The 22,611-nt window shown below is 43.6% G+C and overlaps 1 pseudogene; it reads right to left on the bottom strand.

Moving 5' to 3' along the window:
* LOC139753171 (uncharacterized) overlaps positions 1-18,071 on the bottom strand; it is a 36,143-nt pseudogene extending 18,072 nt beyond the window's left edge.
* Between the last annotated feature and the right edge of the window lie 4,540 nt (positions 18,072-22,611).

Here is a 22,611-nt window from a genome sequence, read left to right on the forward strand (position 1 = left end):
TGACCCTTTCATCTCCTGCCAGGGTCTCACTTTAACCTGACCGACCCCACTCAACTCACTCACATCGCGTTTTCTCGGTATCATTCAACCTGCGAAATCCAATTACATTCGTACTTTCTAAAGTCTACTAATCTGTTCATAACCAACACCCAGGATTTACTGCCAACTTTAACCTTTATCTTACACCTAACTTCGAATAAACACACACACACACACACACACACACATTTTACGCTTGTTCAGTTTACCACCTTAACGAAGTAAAGCCATGAACAGACGAATTACGGCTTCATCTGCACACAACCACTCGACAGACGTGTAATGTATAATTTAGTCCGGAAACAATCCATGTGAAGATGGGTAAACTAAATATGTAAAACACACAGACCCTAGACCGCTTTTATCTTCCCACAGGTCAGCTGCTTCCATACAGCTACTCACACCAAGATAAATTTTACTTTCTTCAGTACTACCGTCATTTACTCGGCCTTCCTGCTTTCATTTGTTCGATTATGGGTGAAATCTGCTATACGAATAGAACATGTCTTGAAACATACAGTCAGCCACGAAGGATATGTATAAAAGACGTCCTCTGAAATATAGTCACCCTCTCTTGGACGAAAGATCCCTCTGAAATATGTGTGCCTAGTCATGTTGATAACAACGAAGACCTGCCGCCACTAAACTAGCAAATGTCACTGGAAAAAAAAATCCCGTTTAATGACGGAGGTTGGACATAGACTTCCCAATGGATCACTGAAATTCACGACGTGAGAATTTTAGAGGAATTCTCTTGGACAACTGAAGTCTCACCTGGCGTGTGCGGCTCCTGTGCCGTGATGACAGATGTGAGGGTAGCGATGGCCGCAGCCAGAACTAGGATGACCATTGTGACGGCAGCAACAGCGCTCAACTGACACAACTTCACCATGTTGCACGCTTTATATACCAGTGCCGCCTCTGTTTCCTCCAGCCTCTATTCGTCTGCAATTATTATCAAATACATTATAAATTCTTAATTAGTTTTCAATATGAACATAATGCATAAAAATCCCTCGTATGCAAAGAAAGTTACATTAGAAAAGTATTCAATAGTGGGCATGATCACCCTTATTACTAGTAACTTGCAATGGTAAAACAGGGGGTGGGGAATACAGAGAAGAGTAGTACCTAAGTTGCTAAGATATATACAAAATTACTTAATAACACTTATACTGTATTAGAGGAAAGGTGTTATACAACAGATATGTTGGGGCAAAGGTGAAACCTGGCAATTCAACTGTACGATGCCATGATAGCGGGAAACATGGGGATACCACAGACAACGTGACATAATGTTTGCATTCTTTTCTTTTTTTAATTTGGTGCACATATTTGCAAATCATTCGCCCTTGGTGTAGGACAGAGAACTGCACAACTGGTAGAAATAATGGGGAAAACATTGAATACTGGTACACTGGCAAGCAGGCTTCGCAACCGAGAGACGGGACCAGTAACCTACCTTTAACATGGACGTATCCTAAAAATATTTGTTTATTGTCACTTGTAACATAATAAATACAGTGTACCGAAATGGTATTTTCTATATAGGAGGAACCAAGTTTATTAGTTCTGAAATTACATCCGATATGGCCGATGTCGAGCGCGTTATGACCAAATACATTTTATAACGAGGGATATCTTACCCATGATCTGCTGCGTCACAGCACCTCCCACTACTTCTAAATACCAGACAAGGAAAATGGTGGCAAAAAGCAGACCTTCTACACAGAAACACCTATAGTAGTTATATATATATATATATATATATATATATATATATATATATATATATATATATATATATATATATAAGTGATTGTCAATCACATGTTTACCAAATAGCGCCCTAGCTTCGTCTCTTCGATGCATATCAACTGACTTATATTTCTCTCTTGTGTCTCCCCTGATGATTTGATTATTACACGTAAGTGCACTTGGGAACTTACCGTGTTTCATTTTCCCCGTGGACTCATAGGAATATCTTGATTACGCGCAAAATTGTGATCCTTCCCAACATATATATATATATATATATATATATATATATATATATATATATATATATATATATATATATTATATATATATATATATATATATATATTATATATACACAGCCAGATCTTTAGAAAAAGAAAAGTATAACTTTTGAGGAGGGGAAAACCAGCTTTTTCTTTTTTAGGAAGTTATAGTTGTTGGGAGAAATACATTTTCCAGCAAGAGACAGGATGAGCAAGGGTGTAGGGACAATAATCAAACATTAGGGCAGTTGTAAAGTGTATGTTGTAATGACAGAGGAAGTAACACAAGAATCCTGACTCCAATATGGAGCATCATTGTTCCGGGCAACACCTCAGCAATGCTACTTACTCTTCCCGAGCGGTCACGCTTCCAGCTTAACTCATATAACAACTGTCACCACTGCAGGAGTAGCCCGGGTCTGCTTTCAGAGACGGGGATTATCTTCATGGCCGACGTGGCTTAGCGAGAAGGCAGGAAACACGCTGCATCTCTGTGCTTATAATGACTAGTTACTACACCTTTCATAACCAAGACAGCGTTACCCCCAACGGACAACAATATAGCTAGCGTTACGCCCGCCAGGCTCACTCCTCACGAGGTAACAAGAGATGGGACGCGATCATCGCCACGTCTCTGTCGTCTTATAGAACTGGTCAAGGAGGGCGTGCGCGGAGGACACTTCGTATATTAAGGGCCGTAACGCTTTTTTTTTCATTTTTTCGAGCGTTTTGAATGTTAAATGTAACCTCTGACATTCTCATAAAACTGATTACAACTGTTATAAAGCTTAAAGTTTATAATAAGTCCAGCGACCATCTTTTTTTATAAGAATTAAAGTATGATATTTGATAAAACGGCTGATAGCTGTAATCAATGGAGTGATGTACATGAAACCAACTGAAATCCTCTGCGGACAGAAAAAAACTGATTGATAATAAAAAAATGCCCAAGTTTCAACAAAGTTCTGGAATGGATAAGGTTATTTCGGTCGCCATCAAGCGGATATCAATGAATCATTTAATTAGACATACATATACACTGCTTTTAAAACGGGAGGGGGGGGATATAAAGCGGTGGAATAACATATGTGTAAATCACCATTAATATTGGGCGTATTGTAGAGCATAATGCTGTGACCTGTATCCCCCTCTCTCGCATATGCCCCTGGAGGGAGCATGACCTGTGTAAACCACTTTCAGCAGTTTACATCTCTGTCGTAAAAGTATAACCCTTAACACCTGCGATAGGAGTTATTAGGGATCTTCCGGTTGGTGGGCGTAACTTAACACTGTGGAGAGGCCCTAATTAAAACCCTGGCAGTTGATAGGCCTCAATGAAGCCTAGCCAAACAACCAGGACCATGGTATACGTAACGTACGTGATGGTACGTGCCTTGTGTCAACACAGGATGGAGCAGCCAGTGTGAGGAGTGACTCATCTCCCCCCATCCCCACCCTCACCCACCTTTCCACCAGTATTTCCAAACATCTCTTTTATCTTCCAAATATGAACAGCCAGCCCCACCTTGCCTCGTGATTCAGCACCGCCTCTCATGCCACCAGTCATGTACGATGTTTCCATGGGTATCATGAGAACCACAACAAATGGAGACGCTCAGGGAAACATCCTTTACATTGACGGTTAACGAGCGGCTACGCTGTTATGAGAACGGTTTATAAAACACGTTAACAATATAGTTGGTTCGCATGCATAAAAATGTGTAACCAACCGGAACCCGAATAATTTTAACCGAGTTAGGAAAATCTGTTCCTATTCAACTTAAATTTTAAGATTGTGGACACATTTCATACTCTAGTTTGTTAAATTGATAAACTGATAGGCATGAGTCTATTAGTGGCTTATCAGATACGTCAACTAATGTGTGTGTGTGTGTGTGTGTGTGTGTGTGTGTGTGTGTGTGTTGGAACCAACGAATATATAAAACAAAAATGGATAAAATATTCTTTCAATGTCGCTGATGACCTTGAGGCACATAAAAATGCCTTCCATATCTCATAAAAAGTCATGCCGAGAAACATATAATAATACCACAAGCATACAATATTATGGCATTCGGAGTACAAATACCAGTTGTGGACTAAAGAAAAGAAAAAAGATGAATGAGACATTGAAAATATGGAGAAAATAATAAGACAAAATATTTGCCCAAACGTGGAAACCACGTTACGTGCCATTCTGTTGTTTCATTATTGAGGATTCACAGGTGGCTGGCGTCCAGACATCTCAAGTCACCACCAACTAGTCACTCCAGTCACATAACCCGAGCGTCCTTGCCACACTGCCCATAGAGAACTTTTATCTGTCATTTCATCACACTACGTAAAGCTAAACATTGCGAAGCCATGGTTGCCATTAACACTACAGATGCTGAAGTGCCCACCAATTTACGATGTCCGGATATGAATGATTCAGGTATTGTTGAAACTACCTAAAGAAAATATTCGAATGTATTCTCTTTTCTTATTTTGAAAATTTTCTAATCATTGTCTGTAGCTCATTTATTTAACGTGCCTAACCACATGAATTTCAAAGGTGCGTGTTCACAGAGATGACCGCCACATCTATCCTTATATTAATTCTTTAAAACTAAAGCTCCTCCGTACGTCGTTCTCTAAAACCATAATCCGTAATGTGTTCTCTATAACCCAACTTTCTCATTCTCTTAAATAAAACTTCCTGAATTTTCAATAAAACTAAAACTTTCCGCATGTTCAAGAACCAAGCCTATATGCATGTTGTTCTAAAACCATCTATTCTGTAACGTTCTCGAAATACTACATTAACTCTATGTTCTCGAAACCAAACTTTTTCTATGTAGTGTTCTATCAACCAATACTTTCTCTACATGTTCTCTAATAAAAAAAGTGGTTCTCTACAACCAGAGCTTGTGTTCTCTATGTGCCTCAAGGAGTTGCAAGGATTCACCAGAGATGAATGTTGGTTCAGTTACACCTCTGATAACAAACATATTGTACTTCCTTGTCTGCTTATCTTTGTACGTTTCACTTGTTGTCTTTATTAGGTGTCGTGTGAGGGTGCACGAGAAAAGAACGACCTCGACTCATCCTCGAGGACGACTTCGTCTCATCCTCGAGGACGACCTGACACTTGGTTGGTTTCTCCACCCCTTCCTTAAAAAGCTAAATCACTTGAGGTTCCTTGCATGATTATACAACTGATTATAATGATGATAATACGACCCCACCAGCTGTGCTACCCACCCTAAATCAAGCAGGCGGAGTCCGGTAACACGACCTTATCTCATAAATCATCTAAGCAGTAATCTTACTGACTGTGGGAGTCGGCGAGGAGTTACCAGCAGAACTAAGACCTACATTAGTTGCTTAGTTACGCAACTGATTTTGCGAGTTTCAGCTGAGAACGAAACTAGAAGAAACATGATGCTTGCGGGGGTCTGGCCAGGGGATGTACTGTCTCCCAGGCTGTTTGATATTTACACTGATGATCTGAGTGATACGTCGATCATTTTGTGAAGAAAATGTCTTGTTGTAGTGTTGCTGCGGCTCTACAGACGTTCCCACAACAGGTGGTGAACAGATGGCCTGCGTCAGCAGACGATGGCACTCATCAGGAAGACAGACCACTGAATATAGACATTTTCTTCAGGACGATAATCTCTGAAATCAAGAGTATCTAGTGCTACAGGATTTTGAAGTTTTTCTGTTGCTATCATTACGTCCCCCCCCCCCCCCCCTCTCTCTCTCTCTCTCTCTCTCTCTCTCGGATCACACATCTGTCTCAGCCACATCAGGGAAGTGGAAATGAGACCTTAACCCTTACAGTTCTTTCCCAGCGTAAGAGGAAGAAGACGAAGTGGAAAAGGAGGCAAGGAAGACGGTGGTGAAGGTGGAAAGAAGATGCAACTCGAGAAGTGGAGGGAGGGAAGTGGAAGAGGAGCAGAAGAGGAGTAATACGGTGTTAATGAGGAAGGTGGGAGTCAGAGAACGATCAGAGATGGAGGAGGAGGAGGAGGAGGAGGTAAAGGAGGAAGAGGAGGAGGAGGAGGGTGAGAGCTGTGTGGGGTGGTGGAAGTGGGGAATGGCCATGTGTGGCGCTGGGTGCAAGGGGAGATAAGTACGACAACCGGTCTCACCCCCAAGGACAGTGGGAGGAGCTACTCCCATGGGGATCTCCCTCCTCAGGACACGTGAGGGGAAAGTCCTTCAGCCTTTGGGAATCCACTGCGGTCGGGGGGGGGGGAATCTTCATTCCTGGGAGTCCCTGGGAGGCTGGGAATTCTCAGAAGTCCGTGTGGGAGGCTGCTGGCGTCCAGCTGAGGACCCAAAAATGTAGGCGTCCATCAGCGTCGGTGGCTCGACGGTGGAACGAACTTCAGTCCCTCTTAGATTCCAGGGGAGAGCGTCCCACACTGAACACGGCGGCGATGGCAGTGCCACAGGGATGGCCACAACGAGAGGCGAGGCTACAGAGAACACAGAGGACCCAGGAACTGGGCAGAGATGGCTGACTTTGTACAATCATGTACAAGACGACTGATGCACAGAGATGAATTTTACTCGTGACCAAAAGATGGGTAAGCATGAGGATGAGAAAAATATATTCATGCCACTAACACAAAACATCTTTTGGCGGGAGAGAAACTGGATTAATATAATCAAGTCGACTTTCGAAATACGCTTTAACCGAGCCATATCTCTGTCATCATTCCAGCCTGACATATTCTCTCATCATATTCATCTTACGGCTAAAGTTTGCTAAGGTCAACGTTCACACCAACGTTGGTGTTAATCGCTTTATGAACACGTAAGTTTCAGAGTGGTAATAATAGACGAAACTCACAAACGCACTGCATGAACCAGCCATCCATCAGGTCAGGCAATTCAGTGACACCCCAAAGGCTTAATTACGCCGATACAAACTGGATTACAATGATCTAAAGTCGAGTCTAATTACTTACACAAACTGCCAAAATCATTAATCGCATAGTTCATGAAGTTGGATATATATATATATATATATATATATATATATATATATATATATATATATATATATATATATATATATATATATATATATATTATCCCTGGGGATAGGGGAGAAAGAATACTTCCCACGTATTCCCTGCGTGTCGTAGAAGGCGACTAAAAGGGGAGGGAGCGGGGGGCTGGAAATCCTCCCCTCTCGTTTTTTTTTTTAATTTTCCAAAAGAATGAACGGAGAATTGGGCCAGGTGAGGGTATTCCCTCAAAGGCCCAGTCCTCTGTTCTTAACGCTACCTCGCTAATGCGGGAAATGGCGAATAGTTTGAAAGAAAAGAAAAGAAAAGATATATATATATATATATATATATATATATATATATATATATATATATATATATATATATATATATATATATATATATATATATATATTCCTATGAGTCCACGGGGAAAATGAAACATGATAAGTTCCCAAGGGCACTTTCGTGTAATAATCACATCATCAGGGGAGACACAAGAGAGAAATATAAGTCCGTTGATATACATCGAAGAGACGAAGTCGTATATGTATATCAACTGACTTATATTTCTCTCTTGTGTCTTCCCTGATGATGTGATTATTACACGAAAGTGCACTTGAGAACTTATCGTGTTTAATTTTCCCCGTGGACTCAGAGGAATATCTTGATCACGCGCAAAATTGTGATCCTTTCTAACATATGTATGTATATATATATATATATATATATATATATATATATATATATATATATATATATATATATATATATATTTCATACTATTCGCCATTTCCCGCGTTAGCGAGGTAGCGTTAAGAACAGAGGACTGGGCCTTAGAGGGAATATCCTCACCTGGCCCCCTTCTCTGTTCCTTCTTTTGGAAAATTAAAAAAAAAAACGAGAGGGGAGGATATATATATATATATATATATATATATATATATATATATATATATATATATATATATATATATATATAATGAAAATAATGGTTCATAAACCTACAAGGCCGGCAATAAAGCAAAGTATCATAGAAATGACTTAATAATAGAAAATGAATGCAAAGAAAATGAGGTAAATGGTATTAACCATCAAACTGATGAACTTAGTTTTAGATGTTGACTAACAAGATGCCTCGGCAGCTGAAAAGGTCAGAGAAGTAAGACTAAAGTAGAGATAGTACTGATAAAGGAAGAAATAAAGTGAAAATAAAACTAGAAATAAGGTGCTTAAGGCAAGACGGACGGCGTGTATCCCTAGCCTTATACCTGAATAACACAAACTGGCATCTCTCTGAACCCTACCACCCCCTACCACATTTTCAGTGAAGGCTGTCTAGTGTCTTGAGCTTACGACATAGCACAGTCGCCAAAGTCTTGAACTTATAACACACGAAAATTCTGCAATGAGTTTGAGTCTACAAAATATCCCACCACTGTGGTCGTTGTGCTCAGAGGTCACACCACGAGTCGTTGTGCCCTGAGGTCACCACTGGGGTCGTTGTGCCCTGAGGTCACACCAATGTGGTCGTTGTGCTCTGAGGTCACACCACTGGGGTCGTTGTGCTCTGAGGTCACCACTGTGGTCGTTGTGCTCTGAGGTCACATCACTGGGGTCGTTGTGCTCTGAGGTCACACCAATGTGGTCGTTGTGCTCTGAGGTCACACCACAGGGGTCGTTGTGCTCTGAGGTCACCACTGGGTCGTTGTGCTCTGAGGTCACCACTGTGGTCGTTGTGCTCTGGTCATCACTGGGTCGTGTGTCTGAGTCACACCACTGTGGTCGTTGTGCTCTGAGGTCACACCACAGGGGTCGTTGTGCTCTGAGGTCATCACTGTGGTCGTTGTGCTCTGAGGTCACACCACTGTGGTCGTTGTGCTCTGAGGTCACACCACGGGTCGTTGTGCCCTGAGGTCACACCACTGGGGTCGTTGTGCTCTGAAGTCACACCACTGTGGTCGTTGTGCTCAGAGGTCACACTACGGATCGTTGTGCCTGAGGTCACACCACTGGGGTCGTTGTGCTGAGGTCACACCACTGTGGTCGTTGTGCTCTGAGGTCACATCACTGGGGTCGTTGTGCTCTGAGGTCACACCAATGTGGTCGTTGTGCTCTGAGGTCACACCACAGGGGTCGTTGTGCTCTGAGGTCACACCACTGTGGTCGTTGTGCTCTGAAGTCACACCACTGTGGTCGTTGTGCTCTGAAGTCACATAACAGGGGTTGTTATGCTCTGAGGTCACACCACTTGGATCGGTGTGTTCCCAGGTCACACTAGAAATGCCTCTTGTTGGCAAGTGGCGTCAAGCATGAGCCTCAGCCAAATGGCGTCAAACGAGATGCTGTCAAGTGAAGGGGTGAGGGTGAGGTGGGTGGGGTGGGGTGCTGTTGTCAAGTGCTGTCAAACAAGCAGGTCAGTCAAGCGAGTGGATCCGGACAGTCATGAGGACGTATCTCTGGGACTTTCCCGCACTGACGATGGTAAACCCTAACAAGTTACAACGTGTAAGCTTGGCTGAAGACATGTGGCTTTTTCCATCCATTTCCCACACATGTGGTCGTCTCGACCACACTACCAATATGTGGGTTCGAATCCACGTACCGGAGGTGGGCCTAATGCCTCAGAAACGAATACATCATTTCGCCATCTATTTAAGGAAAAATACTTCACGTAACCACATCTCATGACTTAAGTAACCATATTAATAAGCCAGTATACATATTCATCAACAGTGAAATCTAGCTATTATGCGATAATCACCAAATCAAAGAGTATTTGCTAAAAACAATCTGACCTTAAATTTTGAAGAAAAAAATAAGTATATTCTGTCTCCAGCACTTTGCAGCTCAAGCATTATAGAAAACGTAGTAAAGAGGGGAGACAGAAGTATTTGTCTTACGTACACAGTAGCTCAGATACTAGTGTGCAATAGGCATGTGACGCAGGGTGGGCCTGATGTAGGTTATCATTTGGGTGCACAAGTCTGCTGGGCGTGGAAGGTCGGCGATAAGGTTGAACGAACCCCCTTAGGCCCAGTGCTGAGGTCCCTCACCACCCTTGGGCGTCGGGCCGCCCAAGAGCATAGGGCGCACACTTCCTGAGTTGTGTAGGGAGGTTTAGACTCAAACAATAAACAACGTTCCCGAAATGTTCGTTCAATGTGTCAGCTTCTGGGAATAGAAAACGGCAGGGGGTCGTGCACATTAATATTTATAATGCTCGTGCTCCTCTCGTCAACACTCAAATGCGTTCATTCCCTATGATGATGATGATAATAATAATAATAATAATAATAATAATAATAATAATAATAATAGCAATAATGATAAAAATAATAATAATAATAACAATATTGATAATGGTGCCGTCCTTGTAGCAGTCTACAACAGATCGAGGTGGGTCGATGCGACTGGTAGTGTGGGGAACTGCATCCCTGGGGACGAGGGATCTCTGGTAATAAGAGGTGACGGTGGAGAGAATGATGCAGCAGCTTTATCCCGAACACGTTGGATGAGGGCCAAGTGATGGTTTTGAAGAGAGAGAGAGAGAGAGAGAGAGAGAGAGAGAGAGAGAGAGAGAGAGAGAGAGAGAGACGGGAGGACCAGTGTGTTGAGTACTGCTTGCTAGCTGGCGTAAGAGGGAGTAAAGATAGTCTTGCATTGTATGTATGTATAGCTATCTCTGTTCATGACTCATCTCCCTCAACGTATTTTACAAGCTTTTAAATCAAACTGAAATCAAATTTGATTACATTAATTACCCTCAGAGTATCTCCTGTAACCCCCCCCCCCCTTTTTTTTGTATTAAAAATAATCTTATTTGCCGGAGCTGAGTTAATGATTACGTCGTTCACTTTAGCAAAATAAACTATGTAGTTCATGTATATTGGCGAGACTTAAGTGGTCAAATAAACGCTTTGTTCGCTCTCATGGTGTAATGTCCGACCCTTGGAGGAGGTGGGGCGTTTTTAAGGACCATGTTACGACCTTTGGAGGAGGTGGTGCGTCTTTTAAGGACGGCGGTACGACCCTTGAGCATGATGATACGAACCTAGAACACGGTAGTTCGACCCTTCAGCACTACGGAACGACCCTTAGGTATGGTCGAACACCCCCCCCCCCCCCCCCTGCCCGTGAGTCGAACAACAGATTGTTTCTTTTACAGACGATGGATTTTACAAAATATCATCTGCCTTATTTCTTGATTCTTCCTTTAAGTTCGTGAGGACATGACGAGATCTACAATAATCCTGACCGAAAATTCAGTCACTCTTTTCGCAAATGAGGTTCAGTTGGGTTGCAGGAGTCACGGTCCTCACTACCTCAATCCTGATGAGGTTCAGTTCCTCATGCCCGTCTTGGGTGAACCTCGGTCAAAGCAGTGAAATCCAAGGTCTTGTGATTTTGGGGCTGGCAGAAAATTCAACACGAACTTTGTCGTCGAAATGTCCAACATAAAACGATTGCTCAAAGTTACCATCATTGGAGAAGCTGCAACGTCATCTACCAAGGGAGACAGGCACGTTTGGCAGTGATGCCTGCCTCATTCCTCATGCCAAACAGACGGATGCAAGGGGCACGAAAGGGTCATGAGGGTAAGCAGTGGGGGAGTTGAGAGAGTGAGGGCATGACGTAAGAGCTGGTAATGAGGAGAGTCAGTGTGTATGTGCGTAAAGGCCAGGATATAAGCATCGTGACCAGCCATGAGGAAACTGTTGATTTACATTACTCCTCCCTTCCCACTAGATGGCCCCGCAACCATTTGTTTTGTAGTCACGTTGTTTCCAGGCCAACTGCGGGGCGTCATGCTGCCTCCCTGACCAGCTGTGTGGCGTCAAAGTGGCTCCCTGATCAGCTGCGTGGCGTCAAACTGGCTCCCTGCCAAGCTGCGTGGCGTCAAACTGGCTCCCTGACCAGATGTGGGCGTCTCTCTGGCCCTCTCAGACAGCTGGAGATTCCATATGGAACACACCTTTGCAGCATCCGTGACATGACGTCACAACAGCAGACTACATATAATTTTCGCCCCCCCCTTCCCCCTTCCTCAAAGAGCCTGAATTCCTCCTGAACGAAAAAAAAAAGGAGTGTGGAAATAAGACAAAGTGACATAATGTGAAGTAATCAACCAAGGAAATTGAAATGATCGGTTTGGCAACCCAACGTGATTACAGTCACGCAGTAAACAGACGAGACGCAGCTGTGAGTCAGTTATGTACCCTACCTTCTCGGAGGCAATTACCGAGCCCGTGGTGGGATAGTATAGTATCCAACATCCACTAAGAAATTCCGGGCAGTTTATATGGGTAAATCCTGGTCGAGCAGTTGTAGAAAACGCGAGCACGGAACGGCCTGACGACGAGGAGGACGAGGGTCTTTTGCTTGGCCACATAAAAAACAAAAACTCACGCCCAGAGACCTGGCTGCCCTCCAGCTACCAAAAAATCCAGCTAAGACATTGATGGGCTACTCACTCAAGTGAACTGACAGCACCAGAGAACAAGAAGTCTCGTGCAATTGAGAATTAGGATGTTTAGTTATTATTGGAATTTGTTACGAGGCAGGCCACGTTATTTCTGCTACTGTGAGTAGCCTTAGATATCTAAGCAGTTGTGTTAGGATACATGCCACATTATTTCTGATACACGCGTAGCCTTAAGTGTTTAATATCAAGGAGACGTCCGCGGACCCATGCATAATGAATGATTATGTTAGTGGTGTTGCAACCAGTTAGATATTTAGGTTCCAGTTACGGCGTGTTTACGCACATCTAATTGTAACGTTATGTGTACTCATGTCATTCTATTTAGGTACTGAATGTAAGGTTATTTGCCTTCCCTTAGCCTACAGGGAAGTGAGTAGTCAAAGTATGCTTGGCAGTCCATTGGCCTAGTCGGGTCATTAATGTATGAATGAAGGGGTTTTATTTAAACCATACAATATTCTTGTATCGGTATTGTATATTCCCCCCTCCCCCCTCCTTTTTTTCAAACCTCTCTCTCTCTCTCTCTCTCTCTCTCTCTCTATATATATATATATATATATATATATATATATATATATATATATATATATATATATATATATATCCCTGGGGATAGGGGATTAAGAATACTTCCCACGTATTCCCTGCGTGTCGTAGAAGGCGACTAAAAGGGGAGGGAGCGGGGGGCTGGAAATCCTCCCCTCTCGTTTTTTTTTTTAATTTTCCAAAAGAAGGAACAGAGAATTGGGCCAGGTGAGGGTATTCCCTCAAAGGCCCAGTCCTCTGTTCTTAACACTACCTCGCTAATGCGGGAAATGGCGAATAGTTTGAAAGATATATATATATATATTCCTATGAGTCCACGGAATATCTTGATCACGCGCAAAATTGTGATCCTTTGTGAGTTTGAATGGAGAAAAACTGGAGGAAGTGAAGTGTTTTAGATATCTGGGAGTGGATCTGTCAGCGGATGGAACCATGGAAGCGGAAGTGGATCATAGGGTGGGGGAGGGGGCGAAAATTTTGGGAGCCTTGAAAAATGTGTGGAAGTCGAGAACAGTATCTCGGAAAGCAAAAATGGGTATGTTTGAAGGAATAGTGGTTCCAACAATGTTGTATGGTTGCGAGGCGTGGGCTATGGATAGAGTTGTGCGCAGGAGGATGGATGTGCTGGAAATGAGATGTTTGAGGACAATGTGTGGTGTGAGGTGGTTTGATCGAGTAAGTAACGTAAGGGTAAGAGAGATGTGTGGAAATAAAAAGAGCGTGGTTGAGAGAGCAGAAGAGGGTGTTTTGAAATGGTTTGGTCACATGGAGAGAATGAGTGAGGAAAGATTGACCAAGAGGATATATGTGTCGGAGGTGGAGGGAACGAGGAGAAGAGGGAGACCAAATTGGAGGTGGAAAGATGGAGTGAAAAAGATTTTGTGTGATCAGGGCCTGAACATGCAGGAGGGTGTAAGGAGGGCAAGGAATAGAGTGAATTGGAGCGATGTGGTATAAAGGGGTTGACGTGCTGTCAGTGGAGTGAATCAAGGCATGTGAAGCGTCTGGGGTAAACCATGGAAAGCTGTGTAGGTATGGATATTTGCGTGTGTGGACGTGTGTATGTACATGTGTATGGGGGGGGGGGGGGGGGGGGTTGGCCCATTTCTTTCGTCTGTTTCCTTGCGCTACCTCGCAAACGCGGGAGACAGCGACAAAGTATAAAAAAAAAAAAAAAAAAAAAAAAAAAAAAATATATATATATATATATATATATATATATATATATATATATATATATATATATATATATAATTAGATGATCCTGTAAACTCTTAGGTCAATTGACGACATTCTTCCCCAGCGCGGTCCTTTAAGCAGGAACGTCAATAAGGCCGGTGATCCCAGTGCAAGGCGAGAGGGTTGCGTCATAATGGTGGTCTGTGAATACGAAACTGATCAACATCTTAACCTCAGTAATTTGATATCCAATGGTTAGTGAACAGTGAACGATGGATTCTGAATTTCAACTTCATTTTCAACTTGTCTTTGTAATCTTAACATTATGAAATGGAATAGGTATTACGAAAAGGATCAGATTGCGATTTTAATGTTTGCTATACCGGAGTTTCGATTCGCACCTCAGTAATTCACTATTGAATGAACTCACCAATGACCAGCAACAATAATCTTCGATTTTCTTTCATTCATTGTTGTGGTTGAGACATAAGTTTGGGTTATAAAAATAATCCAGATATGCTAAAATTCATTAGAATATTTTGGATGCTATAGCGAGGTTCTGCAGAAGACAAGAGCGACATCTGTTGAGTAAATCACGAGTTAACATCAGCCGCTCCCACCAACCGCCGCACCAATTTGTTTGTAGCCATTTTTGGCTTTAACTGTGTAATGTCCATTAAAACGACTCTGAACAACGACCGCCAAGGCACAAACCATCATAACTTGTCAATCAGCGAATATAAAAGGCTTTGTTTAATAAGTATACTGACGCAATAGTATATTAAGATCTAAAAACAGCAAACTCTAAACATATGGGCGATTACTATGGCATCGAGGAACTGTTACTTGGCAATATCATCCCATGGTATTCTCAGCTACTGACAGGAGAAAAAATCAAATCTTATATCTGACACAGCTGCGCTCACAGAGAAAGATTACAAAAAATCCAGCCGACAATAACATCATAGAATGTCCGGTCTGACCAGAGAACGTTTGGCGAAGGTCTGACGCACATACTGAGGGGGGGGGGGGTAAGGAAGGGTGTGCGAGATGTAATGGTGGAAGGTTGAGGGAGCGATGGGGGGTGAGGGAGTGGTGGGGTTGGTGAAGAGGAAGTGGTACTGTAGTGTGGGGTTAGGGAGTGGTGGAGGCTGTTTTCGTTTTCGCTGCAGGACTGATTTTTTTTTTTTTTTTTTTTTTTGGTAGACGTGGTGACACTAGCGAGTTATTGTGGGGAGGGAGAATGAGTAAATGAAGGGGTGCTGTAACAGTGGCCATGGTGATGGTGATGATGAAGCTCGTTAAGAGAAAGCTAACTTCTGGAAGTTAATTCGATACAGAGAGAGAGAGAGAGAGAGAGAGAGAGAGAGAGAGAGAGAGAGAGAGAGAGAGAGAGAGTATGTTTCAGAAAAGGCGAGGTTGTCATGATACACCCTCAGTAAAGGTCACGAGGCTTACACTACCTACACTGGTGCGTATGCGTACGTCAGGTTTGCAAATAGGTTAGTTAGGTTTGTTCATGCATAAATCAAGTGTGCGTATGCGTATGGACCACGAGAACAGAAACATCAGTCATTAACAACAGTAAGAAAAGCTTGAAAAACGAAAGCAACAGATCTTAGTGAAGGCAACAGAACAGCAGCAGCGGTTTTAGTGTAATAACATTGAACTAACAGGAACAAACAACAGCATTGATAACAAACACTTCATGCCAACAGTAGCCTATTCAACTAGTCAGGAGGAAGTTACGAACGCACATTGTACTAACCCGGAAATTTTGGTCAGTCTCTTAAGCCTTCATCGGTCTCTCGGCTTCTTCTAACCTTTGACCCCCCTCATTCAAACACACACTCGCACGCACAACATACATAAACACAAGCAGACTGATGTCATGTTACAATATACGTTGGCATGAAAGCAAACATTGGTGTAAGCTAATAAACGATTCACAGTTTACACTATGTGAACACTAACCTCTTCAAGCCCTACGGTACGACCCATGAACACGACGGTACGACCCTTGAGCACGACGGTACGACCCTTGGGCACGACGGTACGACCCTTGGTTATGGTAGCCAAGCTTTTCAAGTGCTTTACAGGATATATCAACATGTTTTTTAATGAGCTTATTAAGTAAACACACCGAGTGCATCGTAGCCAACACAAATCATCCCTGTGAACTCGAGTCTACTTGACTTGGTGAACATATAGACTAAAAATTTCCTTTTTATGTATTAAAGACAAATACGTTAACCTCGAAGGGATACTACCGCTGAACGAGGCACACAAAATATGCAATCCACATACACAAATAATGCACCTTACACAGGAAATTACCGTCTTTATCTAATCAGTATTATTCTTTGTCTTCACAACTGAAATTAGTTACCTCTTGTCTTGTTCGGGTGATTATCAAAGCTTAAACACCTCCCACTACAGCAAATCCTTCTCTAGCCTCTTGAATCACATTCATACAAGAAACTCCGTAAACTCGATCCTATTCCACCCCCCCCCCCCTCCATTTCTAGACATCACTGAATATCATTGTTAATCGTTGGTCGATTTCAGTTCATTAATCCTGGTTGTTCTCTAAACTGGTTGATAACATTACTACTCCAATCTGTTGTTTTCATTTCCTACTCCCCCAGTCTCTGTATTCGGTCCCCAATCCTACCTGGCAACGGCTTTGTGCCGTCCTACCTGTCCTTGATTTTAACTCCAATTCCTGTCCGTCATTGTCTCTATCTCCCAATCCTCACCGTTACTGGCCTTATTCCCAAGCCCCTGCAAAATACTGTATCTCTGGCTTACTTCACCTCAGTGGCTAAGACTCCACTTCGCTCAACAAGTCCACTGAGACTTGACCCAACACAAGCGACCAGCCCGTAGCAGCTCCAAGGGCGGTGTCCTAGTCCTTAGGAGGGTTGGGACTTGGTTGGGCGTCACCGAACTGTCCTGGCGTAGCCCCTCTGTCTTACATAAGGCGGCCTGGACCATGAAGAATAATGCCGCCTAAGTTTACAAATATCCTAGTAGGCTTCTTCAAACCAAAAACAAAATCAGATACTGTCAGATTCGTATGCAAAGATTAAATGCTATAATTTCCATGCCGTCTACATGCTATCTGCTTATTGCTAGGAAATCAATCTCAACAGTTAACGGCGTGTACAACACCTGGAATACTGCTATACTCTGTCCGCTCGCGAGGGAAGGGCATGACAAAGCCTACACATTTCCTAAGTAACACCTTCATGACACATGTTCAATCACAACATTAGGCGAAATGACTGTTATTAAAAGTAATTACAATGGTTACTGTCCTAAAGCTTACATGGAAATTGCTCTCGTTGTGCCAATTGTAAAGAAAACTTACCAATTTTCCAATTACCGCTTCGCATTTCCTCATCATCCCAAATTTCCTCCATAGCCTTAACTGTCTACTAGCGTAGGATATTAGTGTTACATCATATCCATACGGAAGCAAAAGTAAATAAATCTAATGACTAGCAAATATCTGTAAACAAATAAAGAGGAGGTGAAACCTCACCTAGGTCAGCAGGACGCGCGGGAGGTTTAAAACCCAGGCAGGCGTCATGCCCGGCGGCAGGTGAGCGACACTCCAGTCATAGATAATAACACTTCACTGCACCTCTTTCCTCCACACGGCACCCTTAAACAACACTTCTTATCCTGGCCCTCCTACTCAACCCCTCCTCTTTCTGAAGTTGGTTAAAGAGAAAAAGCTCAGGAGGCAAAGAGTGGTCCCTTGGGCGGGTCGAGGAAATAGTGACTATCGCGCGCCCTCCAGACTCTCAAGTGAGCTTGGAGGAGTAGAGGCTCTGTCCCGATGCCATGCGGTGGCCACTTACCACATTTCTCGCCACTTTTGCGTCACTTCCTCTAGCCTTATACCACTCCCTGGAGATCTCCAAAACTTTACATGACGCAAGAGAACGGACATGTGACATTTTATAGCAGAGACTATCCGCTGGGAAGGACTTACGAGGAGGGTATCAAGAGATGGATACCATCACGACAACATTTTCGACCGTTGCGGCCCTGGTCACGTGATTGCCCCCGGCGGTCAGTTGGAGGAAGAGAGGAGGAAGATGCTCAGCAGCTGGAGAAAAAAAAAAATAAAAAAAAACACGAAGAAAGGAAGAGAAGAATGAAAATCACTGGACTATATATACATATCCATTTGATGATAACACCGAAGGAAGATGTAAGACCTCTTAATGTCACGTTTCCCCGCTGTGAATCATATTTATCAAAGAAGAAAACATCAAAAAGCACATATAAATTAGATATGATAAGCAAGAAGAGAAGAGTGGGTGATTCAATGTGTGAAGATGACGCAGCCGATAAGGAGGGCGAGACTAGATTAGTGCGGCTGCGGAGTAAAACGCTCATTAAAGTGATTGTAAAGTAAATGTGAAAGGGTAGTCTATAATGACCTTAAGTTTGGGAGAATTTTTATGATGTGGGGAAGGTGAGGGAGATGAGAATAGGGCGAGAGAGGAATATAGTAGAAGAATGACTAGGAAACGAACATACGCACGGACGGACAAAAACAAACGACGCGAGATGAATAAAATATGAGACTTGCAATAATTACCTTAATTACTAGCTTAATGTTGGGGCTGGGGTGACAAACACACTTTAAAACGAGATAACAAGTAATAATGATGACAACATATAGATTAGTGCGGTAAGATAATCAATCTCTGCATACAAATCAACTTACGTTAAAAACTTTCAACTACCGAACTAGTAAATCCTTCCATGGAAATAATAATGTTGAAGAAAAAGTACCGTACCTCATTTGAAGTAAAACGTTTGCCTTCGAGTATGTGTATTCATTACAGCTAATGTAATAAAACAATCTTAGAATAGCTGCTTAGATCGAGATTATCTAAACCCTGAATATTTTAAACAGTTGTATCAGATCACACTTTTCCAAGCTAGTTGGCTTTCAAAGACTTTTGACCCCAGGAATCATCACAGTACCTTGCCCCTTCTGTTTATCCACCCCCACCCCCACCCTCACCCCACCCGCCATGCAGGATGAGCAAAACTGAACTCAATATTCAAGGTGGTGAGGCACCAGTGAACTGTAAATTATGAGGATCAAATTCTTAGAGTTGATTTCTACTGACCTACCTATGAATACTAGAATTTTCTTACCACTCTTCACTGCCTCTGTGCATTGCTTCCTTGGCTTCAGGTAGCCTAATTTACCTTTTCCAGCTCAACAGAGTTCACAGTCCAGCATGTCTACCCGATTTTACTCTCGGTGTATAAAACTATGCATTTGTCGATATCAAAATCTATTTACCGCCTGCGAACTCAATCCCTCAGTTTGTCAATGTCAGCCTGTCTATAAACATTCAGTTGTAGATATATTTCCCAGCATTGTATCGTCTGTGAATCTTATTAAATGTCTTACCTCAAAGCCCGTTATCAATATTAGGGCAGAACCGTTTCCAAAATTGATCTCTACGACACCCCACTTGCTACATCTGATCCCTACGGCACTCCACTTGCTGCGTCTGACCCCTACGGCACTCCACTTGTTACGTCTGATCATTTCCAGACCACAGAATCTGCCCGACCTGCCTTACGTGACAGCTTCTTTCGTAAATATAAATAGATGACGTCAATCGTTCCTGTGATCATGTATGTTAATTATATCATAAAAGAAAAATGAATCCGAACTAGTTTCGTCCATCGCGTTCTCTAGAACACAGAACAGATATTCAAAGACTGAAGAAAATCAACATGAGCCTTGCACAACAATCGACTCAACATGAATCTTACACCATTTCCTGATTGACTGATAGTGGATACGTGTTCAAGTGATATGACAGTATTTCTGAGAAGGAGAGAGAAGGGGGGATGGGGGTTGGGGGACCCACATAGTGAGACAATGTGCAGGATGATCTGGTGTCTATTATGATGTCTATCCTGTCTTGGTAACAAAGGTACGCGAGACTCAAGGACACAGAGCAGGTTCTCGGGGCGGGAGAGACTATCTCGTAGAGGTTGGGCCGCCTCCAGGAGGTTTGGGAGGAAAAACTAGACAACCCTGAAAATGCTAAGATGGTACTGACCCAGCCCGTAACGCGTGATTACCTTGTTGTAATTAGCTATTTGTACTGTTCGAGGAGGGAGTCCTACACCCGTAGGTCCCCATCTCTTGTACTGCACGGAGAGGGAGTTCTACACTGGTGGGGCTCCATCTCTTGTACTGTACGGGGAGGGAGTCCTACACTGGTGGGGCTCCATCTCTTGTACTGTACGGAGAGGGAGTTCTACACTGGTGGGGCTCCATCTCTTGTACTGTACGGAGAGGGAGTTCTACACTGGTGGGGCTCCATCTCTTGTACTGTACAGAGAGGGAGTTCTACGCCGAAGAAAATGTAGGATATTTCCCAATTATCTAAGAAAACGTTAGAACATTTCTCAAGCCCGTGGGACAAACCAAGGTACTTCTCAAGTATCTAGGGGAAAGTTTAGATGCTTTCTAAGTATCTAGGGTGCAGATAAGATACTCTTCAGGTATGTAAGATGAAATTAGGATACGTCTAAATGATCTAGGGAAAATTGCCATTTTTAATGAACTGCTCACTTATGTCTCGTAATGTATACTTCGAATTATCTTTGAATTTTACAACACTCAGGTGTACGCAATGCTGTAGGGTGGGAGACCAGCTATGATGGTGAGGTGTGTTACGTCTTCTGTGTGCGTTATCAGCAGAAGCAGCAAACTGGCATGAGTATCTGTGGCCCAGCCTGACTTGGATGACAGCAAGAGCCAAGAGCAGTGGCTGCTGCCGGAGACCAGGACGCCCTTCCGGGTGAAGTGGACGTCTGACGAGTTGTGGTGTTGTGGAGGGGAGGGCTGCAGGGAAGGGATGCAGGGGAGGGCTGGGAACAAAGGTCTGGGGGGCAGAGGGAGAGAAAGAGAGAGAGACAGGAGGGGAACAACAAAGACGGGAGGAGAAAGAGTGAGAGGGAGACACACACCCACACAGAAAAACAAAAACATGGAGAAAGAGAGAAAGACAAAGACGTGAGGAGAGAGAGAGAGAGAGAGAGAGAGAGAGAGAGAGAGAGAGAGAGAGAGAGAGAGAGAGAGAGAGAGAGAGAGAGAGAGAGAGAGAGAGAGAGAGAGAGAGAGAGAGACCTTTGACCCTGTAGCCAAGAAGCAAGACATGACACACTGACATACTCGGGGTCACACCAGAATCACTTCAGCCGGAGCGGTGACCTCAAAGAACGCAGACGGCGACGGAGAACGAGCACAAACGACAAACAAAAGACAAAGGAACACAACATAAAGCCAAAGATTTATAAATCAAAGCATCCCCTTCTCACAACTAGACTCATCCAATCAGGGTAATCTGCAGCTCATTAAATCACAAGAAATTTGCTCCTGCCATGACATCAGGGCGTCGAGACCTCAGTGAGGTCAAAGGTTGTGTCCCAGAGGTCAGGGCGGGTCTACTCGCCTCAGAGTGACCCCGACCCTGGCCCGGGGTCAACCTCGCTAGAGCGACTACGACGGGATGTGGCGAGACGGGACACGAGAGACGACTGACTATATACCAGACACACACACACACACACACACACACACACACACACACACACACACACACGACATCAACGGATGAATGAAAGGGAAAACGAACAGTAAGACGGACACGAAGGGAACACACACACACACACACACACACACACACACACACACACACACACACACACGGTACGACCCGGGGACAATCGGCCCAGAATTTCCCAGGAAGTGGAGGAGGAGACGGGGGAGGGGGGGGGGGGGGGGTGTAGGGGAAGTGGGGGTTTGATGAATGACCTAAGGCCCGCTTCCCCCAGCAGCCCCCCCCCCCCCTTTCCTCCTCCTTCACGAAAACATTTCATTTGGTAGGTATTGATTTCAGGTCGGCCGTACCGTGCGGTTACACCACTGGTGAGGCCTGCTGTGAGGTGGTCTGCTTACACCACCAGAGATGAGGTTGTGATACCTCGGCAAATTCACACTGTGTACATGTGCGCCAGTACAGAGGTGTTGTTATCTCGAGAGGAATGTTGTTGTTGTTGTGAGTTCACTTCACAACACTAAACAGGTGAACCACGAGAGAGAGAGAGAGAGAGAGAGAGAGAGAGAGAGAGAGAGAGAGAGAGAGAGAGAGAGAGAGAGAGAGAGAGTAGCTCATCATTCAAGTCGTTGAGGCGCCTCAAGTGGCAAACATCTCTCCAGAGTGTCTCTCATTTCCACTGAATCGTCAAGTTTCTGTCTTTATCGAAAATG

This window comes from Panulirus ornatus, chromosome 14 (genome assembly GCF_036320965.1).
Source record: "Panulirus ornatus isolate Po-2019 chromosome 14, ASM3632096v1, whole genome shotgun sequence".
Lineage (NCBI taxonomy): Eukaryota > Metazoa > Arthropoda > Malacostraca > Decapoda > Palinuridae > Panulirus > Panulirus ornatus.